The sequence below is a fragment of the Octopus bimaculoides genome, chromosome Z, assembly GCF_046866305.1.
Source record: "Octopus bimaculoides isolate indiv1 chromosome Z, ASM4686630v1, whole genome shotgun sequence".
NCBI classification, from domain to species: Eukaryota; Metazoa; Mollusca; class Cephalopoda; order Octopoda; family Octopodidae; genus Octopus; species Octopus bimaculoides.
The window spans coordinates 35,908,418-35,918,795 of NC_142944.1; the positions used below are offsets into that span (position 1 = coordinate 35,908,418).

The 10,378-nt window shown below is 37.1% G+C and overlaps 1 protein-coding gene across 1 annotated transcript in view; it reads right to left on the bottom strand.

The window, feature by feature from the left end:
* LOC106871310 (trafficking protein particle complex subunit 11) overlaps nt 1-10,180 on the bottom strand; it is a 77,500-nt gene extending 67,320 nt beyond the window's left edge. The window contains exon 1 of the mRNA XM_089365182.1: nt 10,075-10,180. The gene's annotated coding sequence lies outside the window, so the exon portion shown is untranslated. The remainder of the gene's footprint in view (nt 1-10,074) is intronic.
* Nucleotides 10,181-10,378: the final 198 nt, after the last annotated feature.

Here is a 10,378-nt window from a genome sequence, read left to right on the forward strand (position 1 = left end):
ACATAAAAAGCACCATTCAAGCATGATCATTGCCAGCGTCACCTTATCAGCACATGTGCTGGTGGCACATGAAAAACGGCATTCGAGTGTGGTCATTGTCAGTGCCGCCGGACTGGCTCCCGTGCAGGTAGCATGTAAAAAACACCAGCGGATGTTAAACGGTGATGATGATGAACATAATATTTATCCAGTAAAATAATAACAACAATGATAATAATAATCACCCAGAAATATGCCCAGAGGAAGTCATCCACAAACGGTCCAGCAGGAGTGACTATGTGTACATTCTATCTCTCATCTGCTATTGCTTGACTATTGTGCCTTGTCCTAGTTCCTGTATGACTGCACCGAAGCATATATTCTTTTGCTTCTTGTGAAAAGGACATGTTCCTTTGGTCAAGCAATCCATCTGCTGTTAACACCCATTGTATGGTGGAATAGCTATGCCTTGGCTGATGATGTGCTGAGGTTACATTTCCAGCACTTCCTTGATGGTGAACAGGTGTGGTTGCTATTCGGCAGATGTGTTTCCTCAGCTTGTCTCCTTGACAGTGTTGCAGTCATGGGTTAAGCAGAGACTGAGAGAGAACACTTGGAAAGTAGAATGTCTTCAAGAGCTCACATCCCTTAGCCGGGCATTGTGATAAGTGGAAAATCCACTTTAGCATTCTATAGGTTAGTGTTGAAGATGATCAACTAGCCTCTCTCTTCTGGAGAAAGTTTAACCCAGGGCCAGTGGATAACTTCCAGGAATCCCTGACCATGTGGTGCTACAAGCATGGAAGTGCAATCCGCCAAATATGTCTGTGATATGCACAGGGTGACAAAACCATCTGGCATGCATTCGTCCAGGGTCCAAGCATTGCTGATCAGCAGGTTCATGTTGGACATCTGATGTCACATGTAGGATGGGTCTAGCTATCAACTGAATCCATCATGAAGACTGCCTCACTGTTTTCTTTTAAAAGGGAAGGGCAGGCAGTTTTCATATGCCTGGGCGCCACCATACAACAAAAGAGGTTGTATGGTGGATGTGATTGAGGACAAACACTTTCCTATTTGGCCAATCTTTCATCAACTTCTTCAAGAGGAAAATAAAGGTGGAGAGGGAAGTGTTGCCTTCAAGTCCTTTTGTTGAAAGGTAGAGGAGAGTGGAGACCATGGTGTGAGGGAATGCACTTGCCTTGAGCATATGCCTGTAACTGAAGATGAGGAACTGAGAAAAGGTACCTGCCCCAGAAGTCAGGGCACCTGTGGTTTTATGGAGCTTTTCCATGAGCAGCCCTTGAACATCTCCTCCCTCTCAAGGAATACTTGTTGTTAAGATTTTATTACTGCTCCTTATTTATTCTTTCTTAAACATGATTACATGCAAAACTCTCAAACCAAAAAACATGCACACACGCACAAAGTTCTGTCCTCTGCTGTTCTTAATGTTTTTCTTAAAGTAAACCCTTCGTGGTTAATAAATTATTATTATTCTCTTCATCCTTTTGAGGTCAATGAAACAAAATAGTAGTCTAGCGTTTGCCCCTGCCCTCAAAATTGCTGGCCTTGTACCTAAATGAGAAATAATAATTATTATTGCCGCTATTTTTTCGGCATTCTTTCGTTTGAAGCAGCAATGTCTTTTCGGCCTTCTTTTTCCTACGAAGATATTTATTCATTCTCACATACATACATTGTTACATACGAATCTTAGTTATTGTTAGACAGAATATTTTATTCTAATCCACCGAGAACTCTGACATACACATTGTTAAATTATGTGTCTGTAATCTACAGACAACTAAATGCAAAGATAGCCAAACTGAATAGCATATTCCTAATGTTTACAGAATACGTTGACAATCAGAATTTTGTTTTAGTTTTTGTTTTATTTACACTTTAAAAAAAGGTGTAAATTACAAAAGTAAACAATATGAAAATGTGGGAGAAAAAAAAATCGTAAATAAATTATCTAAATAAAGGTATGCACACTCAATCAATTCATTACATCAAGCCAGGTGAAACAAGTATTCAAAATTCAAAAGTGTTATATCTATCAATAAATCTTAAATGTATTATATAAAAGGCATTGTTATTGGTAAAATCGTCTGATCTGTATGTAAACAACTATCTCCTTTTAGAAAACAAAGGGGACCACATCGACATGGTATGTTACATTTCTCCCAATTTACAAATAAATCATCATTTTACAACGGTGGCCACAAAAATTAAACTGAATTGCAGATTTATGAAAAATTTTGCAGACATCAGCGCGTTCCACATGTATAGCGTAAATGATACTTTAAGACAGGGGTTTTCAAACTGTGGTCCCCGGACCACAGGGAGTCCGCAAGGACAAGACAGGGGGTCCGTGGACAGCAAATACTTTTTATGGGCAATTTGATTTTATACATGGTTTTTAATCGAAATCTTTTAATTGACAATAAACCTATTTGTTAAATACTGTTAAATAAATAAATGTAAAAATATATGTTATTTTAAGCAAATATTCATGTGTAAATTTCGTAAGCGTTTATAAGGGGGTCCCTAAGGTAAAGCCTGAAATATATTGGGGTCCGCAAGTCAAAAAGTTTGAAAACCTCTGCTTTAAGAATGGAAGGAACTTGTGATTAATAAGACTTAACCGACTTAACTACTGTTTTTATGTCTTGTCTTGTTTTGGTCATTGGACTGAGGTAATGTAGGGTCACAGCCTGGAAGGGTTTTAAACGAACAAATCGACCCCAGAACTTATTTTTAAAGCTAGGTACTTATTCTATCGGTTTCTTTTTCTGAATCGATGCTACGAGGATGTAAACAAACCAGCACCGGTTGTCAAGCGGTGATAAAACAAACACACACACATAACGAGCTTCTTTCAGTAACTGCTTCCTAGATATCTACTCAAGAAACCAAAGTGCTGAGTAGTTGGACTGAATTCAAAGTAGCATAGATAGAGAAAGCAAGTTGCTCAACCACATCACCATGCCTGTATGAAATATTTTATAAACAATAAAACATCAAGCGGATGTTGGAGATAGGTAAGCACCAAGTTGGAATTTCTCCGTTTTGATGGGGGGTTTTCAGATTACTAAGCACGATGATACTTTTGGACACTACACTACGCACTTAAAAAGCTATAGAAGCCTTTTCGGTAAAAAAAAAAAAGAGTGCATATTTTTAGATGCAAATTTGTGTGATTTAAGGGAGATTTGGCTGTTTCTAGCATATCCCATGACCGATAAAAATCATAATTTTCAACAAAAAAAAAAAAAAAAAAAAAAAAAAAAGTAACACAAATGAGAATGCGACAAATGGGAAGAAAATATTGAAAAACCTCAATACTTGTCCAGAGTGAGAAAGAAACAAGGTGGTTATGAGATATGCTAGAAACAACAGCCAAGTTTCCCTTTAATCACTTTTTCATCTGAAAATATTTCCTTTTTTTTTTTTTAACCAAAAAGTTTCTCCTGTAGTTTTTAAGTGCGCAGTGCCTACAAAATCGGTCCGGAGAGGAGGAGATGAGGAAAGGGTGGGTGGGGGAGAGGTTAAAAACATTTTTCGAAAACAATTTTCTTTTTGAAAGATGCTGTTGATCATTTACAAGGGCAACTCGAAAAAAGAATCTGAAAAATCTCCGACAAAATGGAGAAATTCCAACTTGTTGGTGCTACCTATATCTCCGACGTCCACCAAACAGCTTTGAATTTTGGATTCCCACCATTTGTATATAGTGATATCGATCATGTTCCTTAAAAGTGTGGATTAAATAATCCTTTCTACTATATGCACAAGGTCTAAAATTTTGTGGGAGGCGGTTAGTTGATTATTTCAACCCAAGTACTTAACAGGTATTCTATCGACCCCGCAAAGGTGGATTTGGAACTCCCAACGTAAGCACGGATGAGATGCTTAGCATTTTGTCCGGCAAGCTAACGATTCTGCCAGCTCACTGATTTTAAATAATTGGATTTTAGTTATACAACCAATATATTCATCCCTTGATACCACTTCAACACACACGAACATGCGAAAATCAATATCACATCTTTGCTAATCTCGTTATCAATTTTCTTTTGTATTGTATATTATATTGATTGATTTTTATGTGGCATCTAATGTAAATTTAGAACTTTTGCCTCCACGCCGCTGAATTATATATATATATATATATATAAAATATATAGTTTTAGGGAAAATAACCAAGTTTCAAGAACTCATCGATGAAAATCCACTATCACATATATATATATATCTATAACGCTCAATTTAATTTTGATTTTTTATAAATTGATTTTAATTGAGTTTTTACCTGTAATTTTGGATTTTGTCCATAATATATATATATATATATATATATATATATATATATATATATATATATATATATATATATATATATACATATTTATTAGCATATTATTACTGTGTTAAGAAATGACGTTAAGGAAAATAATTAGGATGCTAAATTTCTTCCAACCACATAGGAAGTATTTCAATATTTTCACCTGGTTGTTATTATGTAACTTTATTATTAATCTCTAAATAAAATGAATACGTTTTTTTTTTTTGAAAATAAACTGGTGAAAATTACATGTGGTTGGGAAAAATTTAACAAGCTTCAACAACCCTTGCTTTCAAAATTCTGTTGAAGGTTTACATGTAAGAACACTCGTCAATTTGACATCGATCCAAATAATATCCACCAATAAAGAAAATCTATAAGCGTAGGGGAGGCCCCAGTGCACAAGAGGTAACTTCTCATGTCTATTCTTTGATGTTGTTCAACCCAATTTGCAGTTTCCTTATTTTTTATAAATCTTAAAGAATTCAATAAATTTGTATATTTCCAAATAGCCTACATATTCTTTCATTCTTTTACTGGTTCCAGTCATTTGACTACGGTCATGCTGGAGTACCGCCTCAAAGGGATTTTAGTTGAAGAAATCAACCCCAAGACTTAATCTTTGTAAGCTTAGTAGTTATTGTACAAGTCTCTTTTGCCAAACTGCTAAGTACAGGGATGTAAACATACCGACATCGGTTGTCAAGTGATGGTGGGGGCGGACAAAGATATGCACACACAATCAATCTAAATAAACGAAAAAAACGAATAAAAAATCGAACTTCAGGATGTGCACAAGAAATGCATTAGCACTTCGTTGGAAAAGAGAAAGGGAAAAGTCCAAAGATGGAACAGAAATCGCCAAAAGCACACACTGACAGGCTTCTTTCAGTTTCCGTCTACCAAATCCACTCACCAGGCTTTGGTCGACTCAAAGCTATAGTAGAAGACATTTCACCAGGGTCCCACAGTGGGACTCAACCCAGAATCATGTGGTTTGGAAGCAAGCTTCTTACCATAGTCACGCCTTCAGAGATTAGTCATAGTTTTCCCTAATGGCTCACACACAAACTGATTATATTGTCGTCATGGCTTTACTATTACATAGGTATCTCTCTCTCAAAATCATTTCAAAGTCCATTTTTCCCTGCTTGCATTAGTTAAATAATATTAGTTGAAGCAGATTTTCTAAGGCTGGATGCACTTTCTGTTGTCAGCCCTCACCTGTTTCCAAGTAAGGTAATATTTCCCTTAGTCCTTCAAAATCAAACAATACAATGACCTGGGATGCAGAGGACAGAAAATGGGTCAACCAGCACTACTATGTTTGTTTACAATTGTAAGCACAATTAGAGTGCAACGTCCAGACAAGGAAACACATACATACACACACTTATACCAAATTTTCTCACAAAATTTTTTGTGAGCTCATACCCAATGACTGGTCACCGCGCCAGTGGAGCACTAACAGCACAGTCGAGCGTGTTCATTGCCAGAGCAGCTGTCTGGCTTCCATGCTAGTGGCCCGTAAATAGCACCATTAGAGCGTAATCGTTACCAGCATTGCCTTCTAACACCTGTGCCGGTGGCACGTTAGAAAATCATTCAAGCGAGGTCATTGCCAGTGCTGCTGGACTGGATCCCGTGCAGGTGGCACATAAAAAGCACCTTTTTGAGCGTGGCCGTTGCCAGTACCATGTGACTGGCACGTAAAAGCACGCACTGCACTCTCGGAGTGGTTGGCGTTAGGAAGGGCATCCACTGTAGAAACTCTGCCAGATCAGATTGGAGCCTGGTGCAGCCTTCTGGCTTGCCAGTCCTCAGTCAAATCATCCAACCCATGCTAGCATGGAAAGCGAACGTTAAACGATGATGATGATGATGGCTACTGTAGATTGTATTTGCTCAAGGTGCTGTATAGTGGGACTGTAATTGTGAATGAAGTAAACTTCTTAAGTACAGAGCCAAGCTTTTATATGTGTGTGTGTGTGTAAAATGAAATTTCAGTAATAGGTCCATTGCTATCATCTGATTGTTAACATTTGCTTGATACAAAATTTGAAGCTACAATGTACTTCAATTATTGGACTATATAATAGTTGTTAGCTTTTCTTACTGAGTGATCTACTTAACAGTAGAGATGCTTGCTCCGAAAGCATAGTTGCCAAAATAAAAATGGAATTATAAAAAACGCGTCCATTACTTCTGCTAGCAGTGAAGGGATTCTTCCCATGACAGAGAAAAGAAGAGCGTATGATGCTGAAATATAAAGTGCAATGTTGCATGGTAGTAAAAAAACTGGCACTGAAAGCAGAGTGTGTGTTATATGCATATATCTATCATCATCAACAAATGAAGATTGGTATGTGTGTGTCTATACGTGCATGTACATATACATTCATAGATACATGCATGTATATATATATATATGTATATATATATATATATATATATATATACATATATATACATGAATGTATATATATACACATTCTTATATATATTAATGTGTATATATATATATATATATATATATATATATATACATGAATGTATATATATACACATTCTTATATATATTAGTGTATATATATATATATATATATATACTTATATACATGAATGTATATATACATTCTTATATACATTCATGTATAATATATATATATACACATTCTTATATACATGAATATATATATTCATAAATGTGAAGTTATGATGTATGCAAACAAGGTTTGCTTTTTTTTTTTTTTTTTTTGAGATGTATTGAAATCTATAGATATGGAAATATTTTACTCTCAAACGCATAATAATAATGCTGAATAGTATAAATAGGATAGAACATCCTTATATTGCAGAAAAATCTGATAGTGGCCAGTCATGGCTGGCCGCTATCAAGTATACATGAATGTATATATACATTCATATACACATGCATGTGGAGGCGCAATAGCCAAATGGTTAGGGCAATGGACTCGCGGTAATAAGATTGCAGTTTCGATTCGCAGACTCGGCGTTGTGAGTGTTTATTGAGCGAAAACACCTAAAGCTCCACGAGGCTCCGGCAGGGGGTGGAGGCGAACCCTGCTGTACTCTTTCACCACAATTTCTCTCACTCTTACTTCCTGTTTCTGTTGTGCCTGTAATTCAAAGGGTCAGCCTTGTCACACCTTGTGTCACGCTGAATATCTCCCAAGAACTACGTTAAAGGTACACGTGTCTGTGGAGTGCTCAGCCACTTGCACGTTAATTTCACGAGCAGGCTGTTCCGTTGATGGGATCAACTGGGACCCTCGACGTCGTAAGCGACGGAGTGCCAACAACAACAACACATGCATGTATATATATATTCACATATACATGGCACCAGCACTGGCAAGGCCATCAGGTAACTTGCAAGACAAAAATCTCTCAAGTGAGATGAGTTTTGGTATTGAGGAAAGTGGCTTTGTGTCAGGTGATGAGAGGTTAAAGTATAATTGGAGGACAGAAACATGCTATAGAGGAGATATAGTTACTAGAGTTAGAGGGAGAGAGAGAGAGAGAGAGAGAGAGATAGAGAGATGGTAGTGATGTGCCAGAGTGTACCCTCAAAGTACAAGGAGGTGAATGTAAATGAAGTGGTAGAAGATGGAACAGGGTAAGTGAGCAGGGAGTTCAGGAGCGCAAAAGGGGAGAGGGAAGGGAAAAGGAATTACAGTGAGTGGTGAAATATGGGTATATATTGGGAAGTGACAGAAGAAAGAGATGACATAGAGCATTCGGCTGCAAGAGTGGAGAGGGAGAGACAAGCATAGTGCAAGATGAGATGTAGTTTAGTTCACTGGGGTATGGGGTGTGTGAATTAATGTTACATGTAGGTGGGATACACAGCACTTCCTTAACTCAGTTTTGCTGAGGTGGTGGGGAGGTCTTTCCAAGGACCTCATAATGCTAGACATCTTGGTCCATTGTCATCTCCTCTGTGAAGTTCAACATCGTGAGATTGGCCCTCACTATTTCATCCTATGTCTTCCTGAGTCTCCATATTCCACAGGTGCCATTCACTATAAGTGAACACTTCTTTATATAGCTAAATGTCCAAACCATCATAGCCATCTCTCTTGCATGCTACATCTGATTTGTCTTATGCCCAACTTTTTCCTCAGCACATTTGCACATTGTCACACATGTACACTGATATTGCTGTGGAGGCGCAATGGCCCAGTGGTTAGGGCAGCGGACTCGCGGTTTCGATTCTCAGACCTGGCGTTGTGAGTGCTTATTGAGCGAAAACACCTAAAAACTCCACGAGGCTCCGGCATGGGATGGTGGCGAACCTTGCTGTACTCTTTCACCACAACTTTCTCTCACTCTTCCTTCCTGTTTCTGTTGTGCCTGTAATTCAAAGGGTCAGCCTTGTCACACTGTGTCACGCTGAATATCCCCGAGAACTACGTTAAGGGTACACGTGTCTGTGGAGTGCTCAGCCACTTGCACGTTAATTTCACGAGCAGGCTGTTCCGTTGATCGGATCAACTGGAACCCTCGACGTCGTAAGTGACGGAGTGCCAACAACATTACTCTTCTATATTTCTTCATCATTTAGTATGTACACCTCTCAACCCTACTTTCCATCCAAATCATATTTATCGGACCCTCTCTCCCTCAATCTTGTTCTTCATTCTGTATATTTGCTCACCCCACCATTAACCTATCTCTCACTCTCTCCACACTCTTGCAACCCCTACTCACTCACTTTCTGTTCCCAAAACTCACCCTGACACGTTATCACTATCACCAACTCAACTCTTTCCAGCTCTATCCCAACTATTCCCACCCACTCTTGTATAATTGGAGGTAGTCATGTACCTCCGCTACCACCAGAAATCTGTTTTTACTCTTTCTTTCATACTTTACATTACCAAGTAAAATGGTGTCTCCGACTCTGCTCAGTCAAAACGGATCTTAGTCTTGCAAGCTATATGGTGTTGTCACTAGTGTTGGTACTATAAACAAAAAAAAAAAGGTATCTAATATATTCTATAATTGGTGTTAGTAATGGCATCCAGTCATAGAATCTATGCCAAAGCAGACAATGGAGTATGACGCAGTGTTCAAACCTATCGGATACAAACTGTCCAACCTATGCTAGCATGGGAGACAGGCATTAAAAGATGATGATACACACACATGCATACACACGTGTGTGCGTGTATATATATATATATATATATATATATAAATATATATATGTATATATATATAAATTTATGCACAGATTGATACATGCATGCATGTACACACACAAACACATATATATATACATACATACACACACGTATACAATTATATACATAAACATACATATACACGCAAATATACAGACATACCTACTTACACACATACTCTCGGGCATACCAAGTATATGCATTTATACATTTTATATCATATGTGTGTATTTGCGAATGTATGTGTGTATATTATTTATGCGTGTGTGTGTGTGTGTGTGTGTGTGTATGTGTATATATATATATATATATATATATATATATATATATATGGAGAATTTTAATTTAGCTCTGCATTATTCATTCAGAAGTCAACCGAATCAATGAATAACATTTATTTTGATTCTCGTTCAACACATTTCTCCGCCCCTTTTTCTAACAATACATTAAATTTAGTTCTATATTTCACACATATATTCACTGTTATACAATATATCTAAAAGTATAGAGTGTAATAATAAGTAAACTTACTACTTTGTCAATGTGAGCCGGATGAAGAGAGCAGGCATCGGTTAAAAAAAAAATTATCTAATTACAATATCTTCTGGTCATCTGAAATAGACGGAATTACAGTGTCATAGCGCAGCAAATAGATATCATTACAACAACTTGGTAATATAATCTTAAATTGAAAATGTAAATATTCTTGGTAATAAGCTCGATGTAAGAAATATTAAAAAAAATTTTAACTATAATTTAGGAGTTTTATTGAACTATACCTCTTTAAATATCAACAAGTGATTTCGTATGTTTTGTTTTAATGACACGAAAATTT